This window comes from Lissotriton vulgaris, chromosome 8, assembly GCF_964263255.1.
Source record: "Lissotriton vulgaris chromosome 8, aLisVul1.2, whole genome shotgun sequence".
Classification (NCBI taxonomy): Eukaryota; Metazoa; Chordata; class Amphibia; order Caudata; family Salamandridae; genus Lissotriton; species Lissotriton vulgaris.
Genome location: NC_141696.1, coordinates 1,086,508,558 through 1,086,535,885, shown reverse-complemented (window position 1 = coordinate 1,086,535,885; position 27,328 = coordinate 1,086,508,558).

Genomic DNA, 27,328 nt, shown 5'->3' with positions numbered 1-27,328 from the left:
CTTTGCAAATTAAATGTTTTAAGTGTTAACACTTTATTCCAATCAAGATGACTTCAGGTGTGCCATACTTTTGTCATAAGTAAGACTGTTAGCGCTCTAGTTGTTCTTTAGGACACTCTGGGACATTCTGCCATTGGGCTATAGTTGGGCTACATCTGGCTGATATTTGGGCTACATTTGTTTTTTTTTGTCTCTGGTGGCCATCTTTGGGCTACATTGGGCTACATTGGGCTACATTTGGGCTCTAACATATATATAGCCCAATGTAGCCCAATATATATTTTTCAAAGTTAATTTTCGGAAACACCACTGGAGCATATATCTTGAGACATAGCAAAGGCACATCGGGGTACCCGTCCCTACAATTTTGCCAAGTTTGGTGGAAATCCATTCAGCCGTTCGGGCTAAAAGTGAGTCCAACCGCCCCATGGAAAACTCAATATTAAAAACACGTTTTGGGACCCCCCTTTTTTCTCGGCCCCCGCTTGACGAAACCCCCCCAAACTTTAAGGGGACGCTCAGAAACAAAATGTGCCATTTTCCTGAAAATTTCAGCCAATTCCGTCCATCAACGCCAAAGTTATTCAACATAGAATTTTCAGAAATCCTTATTCAAAAAAATGCTAACTATATATACCAACTGGCTCCCGCCAGTAGGTAATATATATATATATATATATATATATATATATATATATTATATATATATATATATATATATATATATATATATATATATATATATATATATATATATATATATTACCTACTGGCGTTCGCCAGTAGGTATATATAGTTAGGATTTTTTCCCTATGGGATTTTTGAAAATTCTATGTCTAATAACTTTGGCGTTTGTGGACGGAATCGGCTGAAATTTTCAGGAAAATGGCACATTTTGTTTCTGAGCAGCCCCTAAAAATTTGGTGGGGTTTCGTCAAGGGGGGGCTGAGAAAAAAGGGGGGTCCCAAAACGCGTTTTTTGCATTGAGTTTTCCATAGGGCGGTTGGACTCACTTTTAGCTCGAACGGCTGAATGGATTTGCACGAAACTTGGCAAAATTGTAGGGACTGTTAGCCCGATGTGCCTTTGCTAGGTCTCAATATATGTGCTCCAGTAGTTTTTGAGAAATTAACGTTCAAACCAAGATATATATCTGTAACAGCGCTCTGGGCAGCGATCCGGTCCGCTTACTTTTCGCTTATCGGAACTTTGCGCGCAGAAAGCTGATTGGCTCTCCGGTGTCTGTCAACATTCTAAACAGTCCGGAGCGGCCGCCATCTTGTCTCTCGGTAGGATCGAGAGAGAAGAAGAGGTGAAAAACGAAGGGTGAATTTAATGAAAGGGGGCAAGGTATCCCCCTCTTGACCCCCTAGGAATGTTGTTGGGGTTATTAAAGGGACCCGTGGGGAAAAGAAAAAAAAAATGATTTTTCACGGTAGAAGCGCTTCACGGGCCGCGAACTGGGCCGCAAACTGGTAGCGAAACGGGAATTCGCCATTTTGTGCTTCGTAAATTAAATTACTAGTTATAAGTGGGTACGGGAGACGTATCCTAATCCCCTATGTTTCCTGAGGGTGGGTGAGGAGGCTGATATATGTTGATACATCTCTTCCAGCGGCTGTGCGTGAGCTTTTTTTTTTTTTTTGCTGCGTGACAGTCCGGAGCGGCCGCCATCTTGTCTCTCGGTAGGATCGAGAGAGAAGAAAAGGTGAAAAACTAAGGGGGAATTTAATGAAAGGGGGCAAGGTATCCCCCTCTTGACCCCCTAGGAATGTTGTTGGGGTTATTAAAGGGTCCCGTGGGGAAAATAAAAAAAAAATGATTTTTCACGGTAGAAGCGCTTCACGGGCCGCGAACTGGGCCGCAAACTGGTAGCGAAACGGGAATTCGCCATTTTGTGCTTCGTTAATTAAAGTACTAGGTATAAGGGGGTGCGGGAGACATATCCTAATCCCCTATGTTTCCTGAGGGTGGCTGAGGAGGCTGATATATGTTGATATATCTCTTCCAGCGGCTGCGCCATCTTGCCTTTTTTCGAATGCCACAATTTTGTCGTGCACGGCAGCCATTTTAGATGCCAGGCTGGTCCCAGGCTATCACCTACCCCTGCGGATGTAGTTTATGGCCCCAGCTGTAGAGAATTCAGACATGCCAATCCTCCTGATTCAGGCGTGTGAGTACTGATTTCAGTGCTAGTCTCCCGCCTCCCGATTTCTGCAAGCAAAAACCCGGGGGCATATTACTAACAACTAGCGATAATTTTTGTCTATAACTTGTTTAGAGACAAAAATTATCGCCGCACATCGGCGATTTTTATCGCAGATAAACCTTGCTATTATCGCAGAAAAGTCAGCGATATTCATGTATTATCGACCTAATGCTCTTAGCCATGTTATCCACCTCCCATTGGATAACATGGCTAAAACCTGCTCAGGGCAGGTGTTAGCTTTTGGAGATATTCGCGCTTAGTGCGAATATCTCCAAAAGTTGGTAATAGAAGGTAGCGATGTTAGGGACTGTTTCCAGTCGCTAACATCTTGGCACGCCACTTTGCATGTCATTAGTGATAAGTATCACTGACATGCAAAGCCGGGCCCAAGATGGTCGCTATCTCCTTTTAGGTGTCACTAACTGGTGTTAGCGACAGCTTGATAATAGGGAAATAATTTTATCTCCGCTTTCATGGTTTTTAAAGCCAAAAAAGCGGAGATAAACCCCCTTGCTAATATGCCCCACGATTCCTTGGGGGTTTCAGCTGATAGGGCTTGGTATTGTGTTACATGGTAATTTTTCCATGAAACGTCAGAGGGTCGATGTAGGGGTTCTAGAAGAGGTGATAAACCATTTAAGCCTCATGAACAAGCGCATGGTCTTTTAAAGATTTCTGAAGTACTCGGGGCGGCGGTGTGTGTGTGCCCTCTTTCAGGAGCGGGCGGGGGGGCACTGCCAGCAACTTGCCAGGTCAGGTAGTGTTCAACACGTGCATCACCCTTTCTCTGCTTGCTATTGCGCTCCATGCTTCGGAAAGGTAAGAAAAAGAACGTGCATTTGAGTTTGAAATGTCCGATCCTGCAGCAGCACACTTCCAAAGCCCACACATGACAATAACCCGATTCAAGGCCCCATTCACCCGTTTTTCAAAAAATAGATAACACTCCAACAAAGTAAGGTTATAAAACTTTATTAACTTTTAACGATAATGAACAGAACAAAAACTAAAAACATTTAAACATTTATTAACACAAAAAGCAACAATGGTTAGAAGCTGTCTTTTGTGCGAATAGTCCCAAGGCAGCACAACGTGCAGAGTTCTGGACGGCACCCAGGTGATGTCGCCTGGGTGCCGCACTGGTTTAGGGATCCTACAATGCTGCTCCGAAAATTGGCGTGGGGCGTCCCGGGTGGGGCGGGGGGAGGCCTCGTCAGTAGCGGTCTGTTGTGCGAATAGTCCCAAGGCAGCACAACGTGCAGAGTTCTGGACGGCACCCAGGTGATGTCGCCTGGGTGCCGCACTGGTTTAGGGATCCTACAATGCAGCACAGAAAAACAGCGTGGGGCGTCCCGGGTGGTGCGGGGGGAGGCCTCGTCAGTAGCGGTCTGTGTCCAGTGTCACATGGCTGACACAACATGTACGACAGGCACCCAGGTGATGTCCAGTAAACTGCCGCACTGGTTTTGGTATCCTACAATGCTGCTCCAAAAATTGGCGTGCGGCGGCCCGGGGGGGGGGGGGAGGCGGCGTGAACGGGCCTCCCCAGGTGGCGGCCATTCAGCTGTTTACCGCCCGCTCTTGCGACTACAGCGTCTCGCTCACCATGTAGTTGAGTTGTTCCCACTCTTGCGGTGCAGCGATAGGCGGCTGCCACATGACTCTTAAAATGGCGGACGGCTCTTCGGTTTTGGGCCTGGTCCACTGAAATGGCCCTGGGACACCTTGGAAGTCGGATGCTTGCCTGCTAGGGCTTGGGCTCCATTCTCGAAAAGCGTCCCCTCAGCCGTGAAGATTGTATAAAAGTCTTGGGGGCCCCCGACTCCCGCAGGCTTTCGGTGGGGAGCGGCTGCCATGATTGCTCGCGGAATGACCACGACGGAGCCACGAGATGGTGGTGCTCTCATGCTGACGGCAGCTTCAGTCTGAATGATCCAGAAACAAGGTGGGGCTTTCATCGTTTGGGAAAAAAAAATGTTCTAAACCAATGAAAAGTGTTATTTTTAGGTCATATGACCAAGCCTTCCATCTTTAGGAAACCAAAAGTAAAATGAACCAATGAAAAGTTTTATAAACAAGTCACATGACCTGTTATGCGACATAGGGCTACAAAAAGCGTAGAAAATCCGTTGGCACGTGAGGCGGCGTCAGTAGCGGACCGATGTGCGAATAGGCCGAAGGCAGCACAACGCGCCGAGATCCGGATGGCACCGAGGTGGTGTCCAGCAAATTGCCGCACTGGTGTGGCCATCCTACAATGCTGCGCCGAAAGACGGCGTGTCCAGCTGAATTGCGGTCACTGTTGCGGTACAGTGACTCGAACGCGCCGAGATCCGGATGGCGCCGAGGTGGTGTCCAGCAAATTGCCGTACTGGTGTGGCCATCCTACAATGCTGCGCCGAAAGACGGCGTGTTCAGCTGAGTTCCGGTCACTCTCCCGGCACAGTGACTCGAACGCGCTGAGATCCGGATGGCACCGAGGTGGTGTCCAGCAAGTGGCTGCACTGGTGTGGCCATCCTACAATGCTGCGCCGGAAGTCGGCGTGGGGTGCCCCGTTGGCTTATGAGGTGATGTCAGTAGTGGACTGATGTGTGAATAGGTCGGAACCAGCACAAGGCGCCAAGATCCGAATGGCAAGTCCTGGATGTTGAGTGCCTCAGTTGAGATTTCTGAGCAGTGCTTGTAGAACTGTCTGAAGCTTATTTGCACCTGCTGCAGCTTCACTAGGTCCGGCGGAACTTGTTGCCTTTTCCTTTCTGCTTCTTTTCCTACAATGCGTTTCTTCTGAAGACACGACCAGGTCCCTGAATGTGTGCAGGGGGACGCTATTGAATGAATGAACGCGCCGAGATCTGGATGGCACCGAGGTGGTGTCCATCAAATTGCCGCACTGGTGTGTCCATCCTACAATGCTGCGCCGAAAGTCGGCGTGGGGTGCCCCGTTGGTTTATGAGGTGATGTCAGTAGCGGACCGATGTGTGAATAGGTCGGAACCAGCACAAGGCGCCCTGCACTGTTGAGCCTTTTTCAATGTCTGTTTTTTGTTCTTTCCCTTCCATCAAAAACAAAACAAAAATACAAGGCGCCAAGATCCGAATGGCAAGTCCTGGATGTTGAGTGCCTCAGTTGAGAGTTCTGAGCAGTGCTTGTAAGACTGTCTGAAGCTTATTTGCACCTGCTGCAGCTTCACTAGGTCCGGCGGAACTTTTTTCCTTTTCCTTTCTGCTTCTTTTCCTACAATGCGTTTCATCTGAAGACACGACCAGGTCCCTGAATGTGTGCAGGGGGACGCTATTGATTGAATGAAAATGGCGGCTTGACACAAAGCTGACTCAAGCGTTACTGTTGGTGCTATACAGACAAAAATTGGTTTTCAGTTTGTACATTCTTCAGGTTTTTTTTTCCATCCAAGTCTGATTGAGAGTTTGTAGAAAAATGGCTTCAGATTTTCCACATACTACTCTTCAACATTCTTCCTAAATGTAACAATGTGAAACTCACTAGGAGAACGGCTGTTTCTGTTTCCTTTCAAAATGCTGCCACCAATATTTTCTGAATGGAAGACATCATCTTGTAACATAAAGGGCCGAAAGGGGTTCTGGTCTGGCCGATGGTTGGTGGAGACATTTTGACTATATCTTGGACCTGCCCGGCCTCGCCCAAAATGGCGCCGGTATAAATGGGACTCGTAACTCTTTGCCCGCAAATGTATATCTAGAAAATGTTATTGTAAGTGGCCCTGTCGTATTTTAATTACAAAATGTACGTCCACCGATACCGCAACTGTTAGACACCTTTGTTCTTGTCACCTAATGGCCCGCTCGTTACGTTCTTCTACAGTGTAAATGTCTCCTCATCATATACGATTTGAGTTTGCTCCGTGGCCGGCCCACGTGGTTATAGGCCCGTATTTGTATACTGACATTTTCACAATAAAGGTTTTTAAAACAAAACACGGTAGTAGTATTTTCATTTGTAAAGTTTTTACTTTTAGTGACTGTTTTCGAATCAGTAAAAGGCAAGTGAAATAAAGCAGTCCAATTACATGACGGATAAAAGGTATAATATGTAGGAACGCAGTAAAGATAAATGGTCAAGGGCAGTTGTGTTTTTCATGTCTGCAACATAAAGTGATCGATAAGAATCTGATAATCAGGCGCATCGGCGACTAAGACAGCAGGCCGAATCTCTTTTACTCAACGGCTCCGTCATGGAAGGAAGAAACGCCCTTTTTCTCGAAAAAGGAATATATTTTACTTGCCAGACAGTTGTAAATTTTCCGGGAAAGTACATTAGCCTGGAATATTATAACATATGTTTGAAAAAAAAATATTGTTCGAAAATAATAAAAAGCGTAATTTTTAGGTCATATGACCAAGCTTTTCATCATTAAATTAACAAAAGTAAAATGAACCAATGAAAAGTTTTATTAACAAGTCACATGACCTGTTATGCTTACGTTACGCGCTGCGCGCCGCGCCTCGGATCACTTCCGGGTGCGCTAACGCGGCGTGTCATAAAACGCATTACGCGACAACGTAGGTCAAGAATATAGTCTAAATGTCTCCACCAACCAGCGTTCAGAACACAACCCCTTTCAGCAGTCCAAAAAGTTCTGTTAAATGACAACAGAGGGGACAGGCAACAAGAACCATCAGTCAAAGAGGGGAGGGCAAGTTCTTCTCTTCCGGGTCATGTTGGGGCGCTACCGGAACTGATCGAATTGGTAGTCTACAGTGTTTCTGGATGTTTCAGACTAAAGCTGGCGTCAGCATGAGACCACTACCATCTCGTAGCTCCGTCGTGGCCATTCCACGAGCAATCATGGCAGCCGCTCCCCACCAGAAGCCTGCGGGAGTCGGAGGCCCCCATGACTTTTGTAGAATCTTCACGGCTGAGGGGACGCTTTTCGAGAATGGGATCCAAGCCCTAGCAGACAAGCGTCCGAGTTCCAAGGTGTCCCAGGGCCATTTTAGTGGACCAGGCCCAAAACCGAAGAGCCGGCCGCCATTTTGAGAGTCCTGTGGCAGCCGCCTATCGCTGCACCGCTAGAGCGGGCGCATCTCAACTACATGGTGAGCGAGACGCTGTAGTCGCAAGAGCGGGCGGAAAACAGCTGAATGGCGGAAGAGGCACAGTGTAGCAAAAGCGGGCGGAATGGCAACTAAAACGATAAAGGGGCGCCTCACTACAGCTTGTCTTCAGGTCAAACGGATTGTGGGACAAGGTCCAAAATTGAAGAGTCATCAAAAGGCAAAAAGTACCGCCGGACCCCGGGAGCCGGCCGCCTATGTCGGGGGCGATCTCAGGCTACACCAGTGCTATAAGACTTGGGGAGGGTGTCGGAGCCAAGCGTCTTCTCCGAGTCCATGGCCATCACAGCGCCCCTCAGGGGCCTCCGTCAAGCTGTTTAGGAAGGTAACATATCATATTGTTTTCTAATGCAGTCAGGTCCACAAACGACACTCACTTACTTTGAGAATAGTGAAGCTGCAGTAGGAGGAAATAAGCTTCAGACAGTGTTACAAGCGCTGCTCAGAACTCTTAACTATGGCACCCAACATCCAGAACTTATGCTATTTGAGAATGGTAGTGACATTGAAGCATCTCGGGGACCAAAACCATTAACGTACTTTCACGTATGAAAATCTTACTTGGGGAGGGAGCAGGAGCGAAGCGCCCCCTCCCAGTCAGCGCCACCACACCGTATGTTGAAAATCTGAAGCCATCGTTCTACAAAGTCAACCAAACTTGGATTGAAAAATCTAGAAAAATGTACAAACTGAAAACCAGTTTTGGTCTGCATAGCATCAGTAGCAACGCTTGAGTCAGCTTTGTGTCAAGCCGCCATTTTGATTCAACAAAGCACAGGCATTGAAAAAGGCTGAAATTCAGAACTCTAAACTATGGCACCCAACATCCAGGAGCTTGCTTTCCGGATCTTGGAGCCTTGTGCTGTTTTCGATCTATTCACACATCGGTCCACTACTGACATCATCTTATAAACCAACGTTATGTAAATAGTTTTTTAATAAAATGTTTTACCCTATTTCTTTGCTGGTGTGTTGTCTATATTTTTAATATTTGCATAGGGTTTGTCATTATTTTGTGCGGGATGGGTGATGGAGCCGAGCTGTCTTGCAGCCCTCATGGTGTGGAGCTCAGTTCATCTCACTATTTTCGTATTTCTCAAGAAGGGTTGTTCCTAATATTTCTATTTTAGCGAGGTCAAAAAGAGATCCAATTAGTGGCCTACTGATTTTGCTCGATTACTTTTATTTTTTTACACGATTTTTCACTATCTGCAAAGACTAAACAGAGTATTGCGACTTTGTGCTTGTTTGTAAATAGAGAATGATCCAAAGAGAACCAATTCTAAAACAGTAAATGCTTGGACAACAATCAATCAAATGGAGAGACAAGGAGGTACGACGGATTACAACGGGGGTAAAGGCCTGCGTTAACTACCCTTCTGTATCTGCAAAGAGAGAGTACTAACAAAGGCAAAAGAGGGGAGGGGGGGGGGCAGCGTTCAAAGCACATCAGCGTGCATAAATATGAAAATGTTTTTATCTATCACGTACTTGACATTTTAAAGCTTTTCATATTTGCTATTAAAAAACCAATGAAATTCACAGAAAAAACCATAGGTTATAGTGGATATATAGTTAGGAATTTGCATTTACAAAACCTTGAAAATTCAATGAAAAAACCATAGGTTATAGGCCATATATAGTTAGGAATTAGCATTTACAAAACCTTATTTTACTCGCATAAAACCATTGAAATTCCATATATAGTTAGCTAACTATAAGCGCTAACTATATATCGCGCACCCGCAATCCACTGCTGATGATGTCACATATTACATCATTCATGACATGGTCAGTGACATCACTGATGACATCACTGATGACATCTCAAATGACATCACTGATGACAACTCAAATGATATCAATGATGACATCTCAAATGACATCACTGATGACAACTCAAATGACATCACTGATGACATCTCATTTGTTATCACTGATCACATCACTCATGTGATAATACAATGAACCTCTTCAGACTCTAATATAACCTTACATACACTCAGTATAAACAGACACTCACAGACTGTCACTCATCCATGGACTTACTCACACACCTAGTCAGTCATGCAAAGAATCAATCACACCTCCATTTCCTCAACTATACAGTTATACACATCTTACTTATTCAAACATATAATAACACATATCTACTCTCTTATATAATCCCTGATACAAGCTCACAGTGATCGATACAGCCACTCACACATTCACTGGCTCTTATGTTCAGTTATTTATATATCTCAACTCTCACATGTATTGTGTTTTACATACGTACTTACTTGCACATGTAGCAATGAGAAATCCATTCACTCACCAACACACCCATGCACAGTCAACCGCTCATATAGCTGTTTCCACATGCACTCTTGAACTCATACTCCTAGTGAATCAACTGCTTACACATCTATGCACAGAGTCACGCACCTCCCAGCCACCCACACACACACTCAGCCTCCCATTCAAATATTTGGGCAACCAATCAATAACCCATATGGCTACTCTTATAGCTACTGATCAACACAAGCAGCAGTTTACACAACAACAAACATACTGATGCACGAATTAAGACAGTTTAGTCACTAACCCATGCACTCAGTGAGACACATTTAATCACTCACTCATACAGTCAGTCATGCACCTACTAAATTCTTCATCCAGACACTTATACATCCACTCATTCTTCAATATGTGAAACATATTTTAACTTTACAGAAACATACAGTCACTGGATGTTGTAATCAGTGATGTCATCAGTGATGTCACTGACCATGTCATGAATGATGTAATATGTGACATCATCAGCAGTGGATTGCGGGTGCGCGATATATAGTTAGCGCTTATAGTTAGCTAACTATATATGGAATTTCAATGGTTTTATGCGAGTAAAATAAGGTTTTGTAAATGCTAATTCCTAACTATATATGGCCTATAACCTATGGTTTTTTCATTGAATTTTCAAGGTTTTGTAAATGCAAATTCCTAACTATATATCCACTATAACCTATGGTTTTTTCTGTGAATATATATATATATATATATATATATATATATGTGTATGGTAATCTTGTCACTGAGAAATTCACCTAATTATACCATTACTTTAGACTTTGTTTTTTTCTGTGAATATACAATATTTACTGAAAAAAACTAAGTTTAAAGTTACGATATAGTTAGGTAAATTTTTCAGTGACAACATTACAGTTTTGAACTAAAATATGTACAGAAATTCTGAAGTTTTAGTTAGTAGCACTAACTATAACTTACACCCACACCATGCATTGCCTATGACCTCACACATGACATCACTATGAGCTGTGTGGCGCTGTTGCGCTGTGGCCAGAGAGGCTGACTCCGAAGCACAGGGCTCATGGTTTGATCGCTGGTGACTGCTCATTTCAGCATTATGTGACTCTAGGCAATAGCTCACTTAATCACCCCAGTGGGCCCCAGCGCCTTCATACCCATAGGGATGATGAGTCCCACTTTAAAAATCTTGAATTAATATTTTTATGTTCTATGACATCGCTGGTTACATCTTAAATTACATCAATGATGACAGCACTGATGACATCATCTAATCTTTGATTTTTTTCGCATATTGCTGTATCAATTGTTGTCATTAGAGGACTGACAGTAAGTACAAAATAGTTCAAGAGAAAATTAAGCAACTTGACTACCAAAAAAGAAAAAATTCCCTGAGGTATTGAAAACAAGCATTATGTACAACATTGACTCAATAGCATACACTTTACAGGTAGCATGGTTCACATTAGCAATCAATCATTGATATATGGGAAACTCTCATTGAGTATGCTGTTCAACAGTATACAACTGTTCACAGAAATCCAAAATAGTGAATGCCAATTCTCAAACCAATGCCCTAATAGGGACAGTTTTTATCTGTATGAATTCCCCGACACACAACGGACTCACATTACAAATTTGGTTGATAACCGGAGAGAACTGAGTACTGTAAACAATGTTTACTCTATGGAGATAGTTCATTCAATACCATACAGTAAGAACAGTGTACATTCTATGCATTAGTTGTCAAAAAAGAAATGATTTGCTAAGAATAGCCAAGATCTGAAGGTGCTAAAGATCATACTACTTGCACCCCTCATACTGTGGAAACAACGTTACAGATAGCCCATCTTACAAAGCAAAACATGCACGAATACATAGGATTAGTTTCTTTGTGCACACACTCTTCAATGTTCAGTAGACATAATCATCTAACACTAATTACTCAAGGCTCCTTATGAAAATCACTATCTACTATATTGAATCTTTCTCCTGTTGGACTGTTTTTTTTTGCAGAACAATAAAGTTGTGTGGAGCCTAATGAATTCCAGTTAACAGTCACATGCACAGTGCAAGTGCAAGCATTTATAACCTGTCCAGTACCTCTACACAGTTATGGTAGATTACGAGCACATGCATTTTGTAAACACGTACACCCATTCGCTGGACACAGGTGTACAAAATTAAAAGTAATATGGTAGTTACCTGCCACTTTGTAAATTATAAAGCAAGCTAACACACTCATTTCATGATGTCATCAATTATGTCATTTAGGATGTCACCAGTGATGTCATAAATTATGTCATAGAATGTGTTATGAGTGATGTCATATATGAGGTCATAAGCCACGCATGACAGAGGGGGCACATTATAATTAGTGCTACTAAATATATCAGCTGAATTTTTGTGTTTTGTGTTTAGTTCAAAATCGTAATGTTGTCACTGAGAAGTTCACCTGACTATAATCTTACTTTAACCTCTGTTTTTTTTCAAACAAAAATAGATATTTCCCTTACACCTAACTATAATGTTGCCTTAACCTTTGTTTTTTTCGGTAAATTCTAGATATTTTAAAAAGTGAATTACATTTTTTGTGAGTGTGTGTATGGTTGAATCACTTTATAATATATGATGTGTTCAGACATTATTTTAATATAAACATGTTTTATTGTAACAAAAGTTCAAACTTTGCAAAACCTTTGTAAAATATTTATGAGCAGTAAATAGAAAAATATTCAAAACAAAAATTGTTTATTTACTTAGTCATTGTAACTCTTATATCAAGCCATGTTACCAGCAATAATTTTTTGACTTTTTTTTACTGTTGCAAAAGGTTCGCAAGATGCTTACAGTGTACTCACGAGATCATAAAATCCTAGATTTCATTTTTGTCTATTGTATATGGTTATTTATGGTGTTTTCAATTATTATTCAATGCTGCTCTATAATAGAGTGGTGTATCATTCTTTTTTGACATCCACAACTTTTCCTTTATTTGTGTTTATTGTTAGTTGTTTTAACCAGTAAATAGCACTTGTACTGTAGTAATGCACACACTTTCTCTCCCTGTACAATCAAACTTGTGAGACTTCTTGTGAGATTGAGTGAAGACAGTATAGCAGGGTTTCTTGATAAATTCCCATGCGACCCCCGCAAAATTCTTGAAGGATCTTACGAAGTCCCCACATCAAACTTCACATGCAGAAGCTTGTCAATGAGGCTCATGAGACTCCCACATGAGCGTACCAAAATTTTAAAAGCAGCCACTAGAAAAGCTCATTTTAAGTATCAAGTAACTAAACACCATACAAACAGCAGTGAGTCACAGCCTACTTTTGTGACGTCCATTAATCTATCAATTACAGTTATAATTTTGTCACCCTCCTTTCTCTACTCATGTAAATCCATATTACTCCTGAAGCTCACTCATTCGGCTGAGCACTCATCTTGTGACTGAGTTCTCTACAGTGCGCCATGGTTTGCATTTGGGTTTTCGGACACAGCTTCATCCATTGGGCCAGAGAATATTCAATTAATGATGGTATTGACAAGAACCTTGGATTTCCAAATTTGGACATAACTTGGATTGGTCATAAAGGGATGAAGTGGCATCAATCATTACTAATGGTTGAGAGCATTTTGGATTGTGAACATTCTAACCTGATGATAGTGCACTGTGATGGAAATGACCCAGGCACAATCTAATATATGACAAAGGCAGAAAAGGCAATTGTCAAAAGAGTGTTGTCCTATGATTGAGAAATCCCAGAAGCATGTCACACAGTTGCTGCTTTGCTTTGTGAACATTGCATGGGCTCTACATATCTTAACAACATCCAGTTTGATATGCCGGGTGTCAATGGGTGAGGTGGAGTAAATTTTCCAACAGAAGGTGACAGGCTCTTCCTTACCAACATCGAGTAATACATCCAGTTCTATGTTTAACTAAACATTTCATACTATGCCTACAAAGGCTCTTGCCAGAGCCACCCTATTTCAACATTATGTGATTATTTCCTGATATAAATTCCTTTATTTTTTGGACTGCTGATACCCATGAGATGTCACAGGAACCCACAAACACCTGCTCTCACTTGTATATTTGTCCAGCTTTTGCAAATGTTTTGCGAGGTCAAACATTTAAACCATATTTAAAGCATAATAGCTCCATACCATATGGTCTAAGACTATGTAAACACACAAGCCTCTGTACTGTGACCTTTTCCTTGAGAAAGATTTTCTATAACCCACTACTTAACTGCAAGATAGTAAACTATTTTGGGGGTAAGTATTTACCTTTTCTTATATTACAGTACGTATGCCTTATTGTCACCACTATTAGTGAATGAATGAAGGTGGTCTCTCTTATGAAACTTTTTCACAGTATGACAGGAGTGCAGAGTAGGGTGCGAGGAGAGACTGAGTTATCCAAGAACACCTCCATTTACGACTACTTGTGTATAGAGTAGGGTGTGGCGAGAGACAGTCTCTCCAGTAACACCTTGGTTCAAGATTGTGTCTACCTCACTACTTTTTTATGATCCTACAACAGTCTTGCAAGTTAGCTAACATTTTTCTGATGAAGAATTTAAACTTACCTCTATTTCAATACTTAAGCCATGTAGTCCCCATTAGTGCCCTACTAATGGGGATTACAGTGCGCAAGTACAGAAAATAGTCTCTCTAATGACACTTTTTCACAGTATGTCATCAGTGCATAGTAGAGTGTAAAAAGGCACTGCAATCTCACTGACACCTCTCCACAGTCCAACATCTATGTACAGTAGAGTATTGGGAGCATCTAGCCTCTCCACTGATACCTTCCCTGTAAGTAAGCGTAAGCAGAGTGTAGAGTAGGGTGTAATGAGACACTGCCTCCCCACTCACACATTTCCTCAAGCTCAGCGTCAATCATAGTAGGGTGGGGAAGGTACACCCCGACATGAAGGACTGTCCTATTCAATATTAAGTAAAACAAGTACGGTCTCTCCACTGAGAGCTCTCCATAGGAAAATAACGATATATTAGGGATATGTAGTGGTGTCTGGGAAGGAATTGATCTGTCTGCTAACACATCTTACAAGAGTGTCTATTTTAATTTTGTGTGTTTTCTGCATGGTACATTGTAGGTTTCCCAATGTTAGCCTAATTATGCACGTTATAGGCCTCATTTTCCATTGCACATGTTACTATATAAACATACTTGCTTTTGCGCTACGTATTTTCTCACATAACCTTTAAACAAACAAGGTCAAACAACGTGTCTTGTTATTCATCCAGGTACAAATGGGGGTGGTGATGGATGGAGCATCTGAACCAATCAAACACTCACACCCAGTCAAAAGATCTGGGTTTGATCCATCACCGTTCTTTAGCCCACTCTGCCACCCCAGTTCAGACATGGCTATATGCAAATCAGTCTGACCTTGTGCCTCATGGGAACAGTCCAGCCCGAACAGCCAAGCCATGCCTTCACTGGATCGGAAACAAGCTTCCGAGGACTGGTTTCTGGCATTCCAGCTGTCTTCAGCCCGGCTTGCTTGAATCCAAAGGCAAAGTGAGCAAGGGATTCACGTCTGAGCATACCCTGCCACACTTATGGCGGCCAAAGCGGTACAAATGGGGGTGGTGATGGACGGAGCATCTGAACCAATCAAACCCTCACACCCAGTCAAAAGATCTGGGTTTGATCAATCACCGTTCTTTAGCCCACTCTGCCACCCCTGTTCAGACATGGCTATATGCAAACCAGTCTGACCCTGTGCCTCATGGGAACAGTCCAGCCCTAACTGCCAAGCCATGCCTTCCCTGGATCGGAAACAAGCTTCCGAGGACCGGTTGCTGGCATTCCAGCCATCTTCAGCCTGGCTTGCTTGAATCCAGTGGCAAAGTGAGCAAGGGACTCACGTCTGAGCATACTCTGCCACCCTTATGGCGGCCAAAGCGGTACAAATGGGGGTGGTGATGGACGGAGCATCTGAACCAATCAAACACTCCCACCCAGTCAAAAGATCTGGGTTTGATCCATCACCGTTCTTTCGCCCACTCTGCCACCCCAGTTCAGACATGGCTATATGCAAATCAGTCTGACCCTGTGCCTCATGGGAACAGTCCAGCCCGAACTGCCAAGCCATGCTTTCCCTGGACTTAAAACAAGCTTCCGAGGACCAGTTTCTCGCATTCCAGCCATCTTCAGCCCGGCTTGCTTGAATCCAGTGGCAAAGTGAGCAAGGGACTCACGTCTGAGCATACCCTGCCACAATTATGGCGGCCAAAGCGGTACAAAATGGGGGTGATGATGGACGGAGCATCTGAACCAATCAAACACTCACACCCAGTCAAAAGATCTGGCCTTGATCCATTACCGTTCTTTCGCCCACTCTGTCACCCCAGTTCAGACATGGCTATATGCAAATCAGTCTGACCCTGTGCCTCATGGGAACAGTCCAGCCCGAACTGCCAAGCCACGCCTTCCCTGGACCGGAAACAAGCTTCCGAGGACCAAGCCTACCTTGGTGGCCCTTTTTAAATATGTCACCTAGTGACGTATTATACCCGGGACGATCCTATCATCAAGCAAATCTTCCGGAAGTTTCAACAATGCTTTTTTTAATAAAAAACACCAATTTGCTGACATTATTTCGTACGGCAACAATTTACCCAAAAATAACACGGTTTCATTTGCAACAATTACATATAAGGTTCCCATTTGAGAATCTCGTTTTCTTTAACTAAAGAACTTTTTACCTATTTGATTATTCAAGGGGTAGAAGAATGTTCAACAGTGTTATATAAGGTACTAATATTGCTTTCTACATACGAGAATTAACAATATTTGAGACATAATTGATATTTTTGGAGACATAATGGATATTTTTACATGCGGTCTACTCAGTCCTGCATATTGAATATTACACCGCGATCCACTTTTCCCTTCAATGAATATTCAAGGGGGAAGATACTGATGTTGCTCTATACACAAGAGGCTTAGCCTTATGTAAGGCATCATGAGTGTTTCTATACACGATTTACTTGACTCAGCCTATTGATTATTTTTTATCCCGCAAACAACTACACTATGTATCATGATATCAGCGCCCCTCATGTTACAATTATCATCCAGTCCTCTTTTTTGTTTAATCCCTTATTTACTGTATTGAGGGTGTAGATGTACCACTGTTCTCTATTTTTGGATTTTATTTCTACATTGCCTCCTCTTTTAGAACTTGTGATCTTCTCAATGATAAACCAAGTAAATTCTGTATGTTTGTGATTTAGTTTACCAAAATGCTCTACCAACCGTGCGTTTATTTTTCCCGTTTTTAGAGCTGACCTGTGTTCCAGAAGGCGTAGTCTTAATGCACGACTCGTTTCTCCCATGGACGCCAGGCCGCGCGGGCAAAGGATTAAGTACACTACGTTACTGCTTCTGCAATTGTTTAGTGTCTTCGATGTCATTGTATAGTTGTTTTGGGTTACTGCTTTAGTTAAACAATAATTGTCACATATGGAGCAATTTCCACATTTGAAATTCCCCACAGCTTTGTTGGCTGTGATGGTTCTCTGAGTGAGGTCACTTTCTTCTCTGTGCGTGTGAACAAGGTTATTATGTAAATTATCATTACGTCTGAATGCAAAGATAGGTTTGGGAATTTTTGTCTCTCTGCCATCATTTAGAATGTTCAAATTTGAATGGATAACATTCTTTAATCTATTGCTGATATTTGAGAATTGACTAACAAACTCCAGTTTTGTATCTATACCTGTTTTGGTTGCTTTTGGATGGGGATCTGGATGTAAATGCTATCACGGTTATAGAAATGTGCATGTTTACATGAGTTTTTAATCAATTTTTTTGGATATCCCCTGTCCAACAGTTTTTTCTTCAATACATCGGAGTTTTTCAGATAATCTTCCATCTTTGTGCAGTTCCGCCTGAGGCGGAGGAACTGTCCGAATGGTATATAATCCCGTTGGGATCGCGGATGGTACCTTTTATAATGAAGGAGAGTATTATTGTCCGTAGACTTGGTGTACAGTTCTACCTCCAATGTATCTTCCACATTTTTGATAATAATATCAAGGAAGTGCACCATGTTGGCATCATATTCCGCTGTAAATTTGAGGTTGCTATCCCCCAGATTCAGCCATTCCAAAAATTGCTCAAGGGTATCTACATCCCCTTCCCAGATGAAAAAAATGTCGTCAATGAAGCGGAGCCACATCCTGATGTTCTCAAAGAATGGCGCCGCCTCATTGAAGACATGTATCTCCTCAAACCTGGCCACGTATAGGCAAGCCAGGCTTGGAGCACAAGTGGCTCCCATGCTGGTGCCCTTGCGCTGAATAACAAGCTCATCTTTGAATAAGAACATGTTGTTCTTAAAAACCAGCTTAATGCACTGTAATATAAAGATTGTCCTCGCTCCCCTAAGGTCAGCAGTTTCAAGAATGTCATGGATAACCTCAATTGTGTTGTCTTGCGGTATATTAGTGTACAATGCTTCTGGGCATTGTACACTAGGGGCCCGATGTAGGTAAATCTAATTTACCACTTGTAAAATACCGAATCATACCGATTCGGTATTTATGAAGTGGTAAATTAGAGGGGGGGAAATGTAGGTAATTCTGAATCGGTAAATACCGAATTTGTAAGATTTGGTATTTACCAATTCTGTAAATACCGAATCGGTATCCCCCATTGATTCCTATGGGCCTTGAAGCCCATAGGAATCAATGTGGAATACCGAATCGGTATTCACCGATTCGGTAATTACCTATTCTTGCAAGGGTGCAGGGGGTGTCACTTTGACACCCTTTAGCACCCCAATTACAGGCTTGTGTGCCATGTGGTACACATACATGCCCTATGGGCATGTCTGTGTGTCACATGGCACATGTGTGCATGCACAGATGTGCATGCACACCTGGATTCGTTTTTTTACCACCCAATTGGATTGGGTGGTAAAATACCGATTCTTTAAGCCCTGTGGCACTCTGACATGTGCCAGCTACATCTGCATTTACAGAATCGGTATTTTACCGAGTCTGTATTTACCGATTCGGTAATTTTACCGAATCGGTAAATACAGAATCGGTAAAATACCGATTCTATAAATGCATGCCCTACATCTGAAAACCCTAATACCGGTCGGAAACGGCCGTAATCGGCTGTTTCCGACCGGTATTAGGGCTCTTACATCTGGCCCCAATTTTCCGCACTAGGATTTGGTGCCCAGGATTGTATGGCATACCCTTGATCATAGAGATAATGTGAGCAGAGTCACGAACATAGGATTTTTGTTGGGTTACTAATGGTTTCAGGAAAGTATCGGCACATTGGCTAAGTGGTTCTAATAAAGAGCTAATACAGCTCACTATGGATCTCATATGTGGCTTTTCTATGCTCTTGTGAATTTTTGGGAGACCGTAGATTGCAGGTATTCTAGCATTTTTATTATATAGAAGTTTTTCCTCTGCTTGGCAAATCCAGCCCTCCGATGAGGCATTATTGATGGTTTCTAATACTTTCCTTTTCAATAAATCTAGTTTTGACAAAGGAACTCTGGAGTAATGTTCATTTACCTCCAACAGCCCTAACATCCTTCTATCGTAATCCTCTGTACTAAAAACTACCACCCCTCCGCCTTTATCGGCTGGCTTGATGGTTAGTGAAAGATTATTCTTTAAATCCATCATTGCTTTTCTTAATTCCTTGGACATATTGTTCATGTCCAGGTGTGCCTCGCTAATGATTGCTCTCACTTTCGATTCCACAATTTTTTCAAAGATTTCAATACTCCTTTCAACCTGTGTGATGGTTGGGGTGAATTTGGATTTCTCCTTCAGCCCTGATATATTTTCTGTTAGCGTATAATCCCTACTTTCAAAATAATCCCTTAATGTTATTTTGCGAAAAAATGCTTTTAAATCCTTTTCTAGATTACATTTATTAACATTTGCCGTAGGTGCAAATGTAAAGCCTTTCTCTAGGACCTCTAGTTCTATATTATTTAAGGAATAAGAAGAGAGATTAATGATGGGAAATCTTCTGTTGTCATTACTATCTATCGCCGATATCTCTGGCTGCGTGTGTTTGGATATTCCTCAGGTGCCTGGTTTTGTTGATAATTCCCTCTCTGTGCTGTTTGATAATCCTGATGTTGATATCTCTGATATTGACCCCTGTATTGGTATGGTGTCCGGTCTATTCTTGCTCCTCTTTTCTGGCAGTTCTCAAAAAAGAAGAAGAAGAAGAAGAGGGCGGTTGTGGTTCATTGCATCCTCCTGTCTGCCCCCCATTATCACTGTTAGAGGGACCCTCTTCTTCACTGCTGGACCCTGATGTATCAGAGAACGTGACTCCTTGCTTCCCTCCCCTCCTATATAGTGGTCTTTGATTATAATTCCTCTAATCCCCATCCACCTCCGCCTGAGCCAAGACCACCTCTCCTTCAGGAAAAAACTCAAAACCTGGTTGTTTGAGCAGTAGCGGACCCCCCCCCCCCCAAGCACCTTGAGACCCTCCGGGTGAGTAGCGCGCTATACAAATTTCGTGATTGATTGAATTTCTTGGTTGTTGGAAGTAATCTTTGTTGGTATAAGGATATACCAACTCTAAGCTAAACTTATTAATGTCTTTTTTCAGCTTGATTTTTTTTTGTTTATCAGATAATCTTTATAACCATCCACTTTCTGATTAAGTTCATCCAGCCATTTCTTGGCTTCGTCCACGGCTGACATTTCCCGTAGGGCACTCTCTAGTTTCTCTATTTCTTGTTTTTCAATGATAACCATTTCTTGTGCTGTTTCGATAATCAACATGATCTAATCCCTACTACACCTATTTGCAATATGGGTACATATTTCAATGAATTTTTTATTTTCTGTGAATAGCCCCGGTTCATTACGAACCTGAAGGCCTATTGGAATGACTCCTGATTTAACATATTGTACCAGAAACTCCGCATGGAGTTCTGTACGCACAGATTTTTTCTTTAGGTTTAGGACATTTCCCCATTTATCATTGTTTCCCGTGATTACCATAATTTTGTTCATACTATTTAATGGAGCACCTATGATCTTATTGAATTGGTCCTCCGTAAATCCGATGGATTTAAATTGGTCCACTGTAATGATTTTTATGTCACTAAAAAGTGATCAATGCAAGCAAGAATGTTCCCCAGCCAGTCGGCTGTACTCAGTAATCTCAAACAAATGAGAGGAGCTCTCTTTTAATCAAGAGCAAATGGAGCGCCCGTTCCTAAATGTAAAAACACAATTTTTCCCTTATGGTTGTCTATTTGTCAAGACACACACTCAACCTTTAAGTATTCACCCATTCAATATTGGAAACCACCACAACCATTAGTGAAACATTTACAAAGGAAAAATTATATTAACACAAACAATTATATGTACAGCTGACTGTTTATTACAAGATTAAAAAAGTTTTAAAACACATTCCACTGAATGTACAATAAATATGCATATAAAAAACAATATAAACTATAATTTGGAGTTCATACAATTATATTGGAGAAGAACACATGAAAGACAATCAAATATGTCTTATGGGTGTTAATCAAGATTCCTATGGTACAACATTGAGTTGGATTTAATTACCTATATCCTTATTAATGTTGACCCCTCCAGATTTAACTAATATGAAAGCGTTGACGCCTTTCGGCGGTGTTAAAGGTCTACAACCACCTTCTTCAGACTTCTCTTTACTTGGCCATTTGTTGCTTCATCAAGTTATTCATATTCTTAGCTCATAAATACCTCTTTGGTAGCTCGTGTACATGGAGCTGATTTTCTCCTTGATCTAGTTCGATATGTTAAAATCAGGACTCAGCCTATTGATAAAGAATGATCACTATTAATAGCTGCTATCCATATTTATACAACTGTTTCTTTTGTGTAATATAAGACTTCTAGATACCTGAAACTTTGATGTCTCTCTACTTCTACTATTGTCGCCTCATCGCTCTTTTTTTCATAGGTCTTGTATTTTTGCACGCTCCTTATTCTGCAAAGGTAGCTGGTGTATACAAAGGGCCAATGTTATTAGGGCACATATTACATATAGTTCTCTCAACCTAGTTACTATGTATACATATTCTCACCTGATAAGATCACTCGTTGGTGACTGACTGACTGACACTCTATGTATGACAAAAAGAAATGGATTACATGTGGACGTGAGTGGAGTGAAAGAGGGTGAAACATTTGTAAATGTAAAAAAGAAGGGGACCACTGTTGAATAGTGGTAGAAGTCAAAATGGTTAAGAAATGTGAAAAATGAAAGGTGATAAAATACTTATTAATATTTATGGTTTTATATACACATATGTATATGTTGTTTGAAAAAAGACCATGAACACTATGAGTATGCAAATTAATGTTTGGTCCCTGGGGAATATGTATGTTTTTAACGGTTGCATGGATGTTTCTAACTTGACCGAAGATATGATTAGGATAAAGGGTTTGTCTAAAACTAAAATAAGAACTGTAATGAAAGTGTAGCAGTATATGCTGTATCATTACCAATGGATAAAATGTTGTTTTATCTCTCGATTAGGTGATGCTGTCAATAAGGAGAAGAACATTTTTATGGTCCTGAAGAAGGTGGTTGTAGACCTTTAACACCGCCGAAACGCGTCAACGCTTTGATATTAGTTAAATCTGGAGGGGTCAACATAAATGAGGGTATTGGGAATTAAATCCAACTCAATGTTGTACCATAGGAATCTTGATTAACACCCATAAGACATATTTGATTGTCTTCATTTGTTCTTCTCCAATATAATTGTATGAACTCCTAATTATAGTTTATATTGCTTTTTATTTGCATATTTATTGTACATTCAGTGGAATGTGTTTTAAAACTTTTTTAATCTTGTAATAAACAGTCAGCTGTTCATATAATTGTTTGTGTTGATATAATTTTTTCCTTTGCAAATGTTTCACTAATGCTTGTGGTGGTTTCCAATATTGAATGGGTGAATACTTAAAGGTTGAGTGTGTGTCTTGACAAATAGACAACCATAAGGGAAAAATTTTGTTTTTACATGTTGTAGAATCCACCATTAATTTAACTGGTGAGCCCGAGCAACCAAGATTTACAGTTGTGGCGGCCATCTTGGGTTGGGCTGTGTGAGCGAGTCTGATACTTGGAGAGGGGAACCATTGAAACTAGAGGGAGGGGGAGGGGATACCAGTGAAGAAGGAACCAGGAAGGATCCCTTGCGTGGTCAAATGCTAACACCTTTGCACGTCATTATTGCGAGCCTATTGAACATATGCCTGATGTTGTTTTACAAAGCTACCAACATGCATAATGTAGCCTCTGTTCTTGTAATTAAATTGCGATTCTCATATTTCCATGACTAGAGAATCTGGATTTTATTAAAGACATGGAGGATGACATTATCCCTCCCATCCAACCCCTTGGTGGTCTTACAATGAATTAATGCTGTTTTTGTTACAGTTTATTACTGTACTTTGTATTAACATTACTTGTTTCATCTCTTGTTCCTTTTAGCTTGATAAGCTTGACACTATGTTTTACATTCAAGAGATATTCACTTCTTTCTCTTCTCAGGCAACGCTCCTTAACTGTGTGTCATCTGGCCTTTGGTTTTACCTTCGTTCCTCCTTCATCCTGCTCATCAGAAGATCGTTTTGATGTTTCAAATTTCATGAACTTATTTTCTTCCAAATTTAAAAGAGGAAGATTGTTGATGGCTCATGCCTTTCATGTGTTGCTATTGTTCTATTCTGGAACCTTTTAATATTGTGATGTAAGCGGCTGCTTGGACTGCATTAATGGAATAATGCATAATGTCAGCCTCCGAGTCTTTAATGAAATCTAGATTCTCTAGTTATGGTAATATGAAAATCGCAATTACACCAAGCTTCCAACAAAAAGGGCCGGTCGGGTCAACCTAAGCAAGTGCAGTAAGTCGTAGGGCGCCTATTTGGAGAAAGACTGCTTTTTATGATCTACAGAAGGATGAGGACAAAAACATAACAAAAATTACAGTGTTATATGGGGCTTTCACTGGTTTGTGCAAGAGGCAGTATGTGAGTGCTTTGAACACTGTGAGGTAGACCTTTTGTGTGCAACCTCAGATAATATATGTTGACTTACTTGGGATCTGTCTAGAGAGCTATGGGGGTTGCTTATCACCAATGAACAGTAGTATATTGACAATGCTGTGGGTATTTTGGCAATCCTCCTCTCGTGCATATAGGGCATTGCTCTGGAGTGTGGGGAGAGACTTTATATGTGCTGCTACTTCATAGCCTGGTGTGTGTATAGAGCACCTCCTCCTGTTTAACTGGATTATAAATACAAACAGAGTATTGGGACTATAGGACACTGTGGCATGTTTTTAGATGAATTAATTTGTGTGAAAAATTAGAAGATATAACAAATCTTTTACACCATGAATTGAGCTGACACATTACTTTACCTTGACATTTTTCATATATTGTCATTATGATTTATAAAATTACAGCCATCAAGAACAATTAAATCCCTTCCAAGATTCATGACCATAACATGCTAATTGACAACTCTGGCTGGAAACATTTAGCTCCATGATATCCTATATAGAGAGGCACATTCACTATTGAGTACCTTCTCATCAGAGGTGCGATTCTCTCCATTGGGTTGCTAAAACAATGGAAACATTGTGCTATTTACTAATCCATCAACGTTTGAAAAAGAAATGCTCTTTTCATATCCATTTCAGGTCCCAGGGAAATCTGACCTTTTTCAACAAATTTGGTGCACAATTCATTTCATTACAGTACTACACTGTCTTATCTAGAAGTGCCTTTAATTGAAGATGTAACTCTTCACACCTCCCAAAAGGATGTTTACACCTATATGAGTAATGAGTTGGGTAATGAGTTTATTTATTTGTTTGATTAATTAAAATCTTACAAAAAATGACTAAAATGTCATCAAGTATAAAAGATTAAAAGAACATATATGATTGATATCATAACTTATACTTAATAAAATACAACACACAGTATATTTTAAATTACAATAGATAAGGAATTCAAATGATACTCCACAAATTTTTTTCCAACAGCACACAAAAACTTTACAAATGCAGAATTCATGGATATGTCATCAGAGCTTAGACATACCAACAATACTTGCCTAAATGTCCTTATTCCACGATCATTAAACAATCTCTTAAGTGTAAATGTCCTTTCATTTTCTAATTCATGGCAAAGACACAGTAAATGTATAATGTTATCTTGTCCTGATGTACATAACCTACATTGGGTATCCTCTTCTGATTTCTTCTACGAAGGTAAATGACATGAACCCGGCATTAAGCCAATCGTGCTTTAATAAAGATATGGTTTTTTTTGGTGACCACAATGTTTTAAGATATTCTTGGACCTTTTTATTCATAAATCCTTTTATTATTGGCCATGCATGTTTTCTTTTCACAAATATATATTTGTCTTTTATCAGGGAACAGATGATTAGTTAATTTCTTGATTGTCTTTATTTTTTTTAATTTTCCTGAGTAATTGCATTTTCCCAAATCGATATCACATCAAATTCTTCTATTGCTGCATTTAAATAAGTCCAGGACTGCAGTTTCCTATTATCTTTCACTTCTTGCCATGGTAGATGAGACATTTGATTTTCTTGATCATATTTTATTCGGTTCCACATTTTAAGAGCTTGTCCTTTCCTCGCATATAACTGGCTGTTTAACCCAAATTCCAACCTCACTTGCACTTGTGAAGCGTTATTAGGAAGGCAAAAAAGGTTTTATACATTTTTGCAAACGCATTATTAATGATCTCCGCATCTTTCCCATTTAGTACCTCACTGCCGTATGTTAGAACAGGTAAAAATTTTGCCGAAATAACCTTTAAGAAAGGACGATAAGACAAGTCACTTATTGCTTTCTGTATGATCCTAAATCCTCCAGTCGTAGGTATTTCTTTTGTTAGCGTCCGACCATCTCCAATCCACACCCTAATCCAAGTATCAGTATGCAAAAGTTGAATCATTATCAATATTGAGACTGGGATTTCTTGCTCTTTTAATTTATTCCACAGTCAGTGCCTATTCACACAATCAAAAGCCGATTTAAAATCCACAAAACAAAAATACAAGGTCTGTTTTGCTAAAATTGCCTTATCCATTAATACCAATAGGATTAATATATTTGTAGACGTGCCTAGGCCTTTGATGAATCCTGTTTGATTTGGGGGTAGTATCTGCTAATCCTTTACACAATCTGTTAAGCTTGATAATTAAATTCCTACGAACAATTTTGCATCAGTATATTGAAGGGTTGTCAAATGATAGTTCTCCGGCAATTGCCAATTTCCTTTCCTAAAAATAGGAGATATTAATGACCCTCTCCAGGATTTTGGAATCAACCCAGTCTGGAGAACCTCGTTAAAAACCTCTGTTAGATATGCCAATCAAAAGTCTGTTTCTTCTTTATAGATAACAAACGGTATACCATTGGGGCCGGACACCCCATCTTTTTGTTTCTTTCTTAGTTTGGCGAGATTTTGTTATATAGATTTTAATATCACATTCTAAGTCTGTGTTAACCATCCTGATCTGTTTGCCATCCTGAATATTTGGTTTATCAACTGGATTTAAGTGTTTTATAAGGAATGTAAACCATTCTTCTTCGGTTAAGACAGATGCTACCACAGATTTATTAGGTCATTAATCATTTTCAAAAACTTTCTTGAGTTTGCTTGATTACTATCGTAGAAGATTTTTGTTCACAAGTCCTGTCTGGCTTTGTTTTTTTCATTCCAGATTGGTTTCCTCAAATTATGGTTTATATTTTGTAATTTTATTATTATATCTTCATTTTTTGGTAACTTAGTTAGCTGTTTACTGAGTCTGTTACGGGCCAGTTTCCCTAACCGTATATGATAGGTCGATATTAGTTTCCCTTTTTTCCATTTGAGTCACTTGTTTTTTCTCTAAACCAGAATAAGAATCATCGGCCACATGCATCATCCCGGGTGTTTGCGAATTCTTAATTGCGAAAAATAGCGATTCGCAATTTAGAATTCGCAAAACGGGATGCATGAATATTTTCGGTAAATTTATGCGATTCGGTAAAAATCGCAATTTTTACCGAATCGCATAAATTACCGAAATACAATTTGCGAATTCGCTATTCCCATTGGTTCCTATGGGCCAAAAGGCCCATAGGAAGCAATGGGAAGGCATTAGCAAATTGCGATTTTCACTTTGAAAATCGCAATTTGTTAATGCATTTCATGGGTGCAGGGGGGGTCCAAAGGACCCCCCCATGCACCCCTGAAATGTATTTTTCGCATCATGTTTCACACACACATGTCCTAAGGACATGTGTGTCCGTAACATGAATGTTGAAAGAAATGCATTTTCAGCATTTTAAACACTTTTTGCAAATTTACCGAGTGGTTCAACCACTCGGTAAATTTGACCCCCTAATTGCGATTTCGCAATTTTAAAAGTAATCATGCATTGCTTTTAAGAAATCGCAAATTTGCGATTTCTTAAAAGCAATCGCAGTTTTAGAAATCGCAAAAATGTTGCGATTTCTAAAATTGCTTCATGCATCCCAAAAAGCACTTTTGGAATCGCAAACGGACGATTTTAAGGAATCGCACCGTTTGCGACTCCAAAAATGCTTGATGCATGTGGGGGCATAT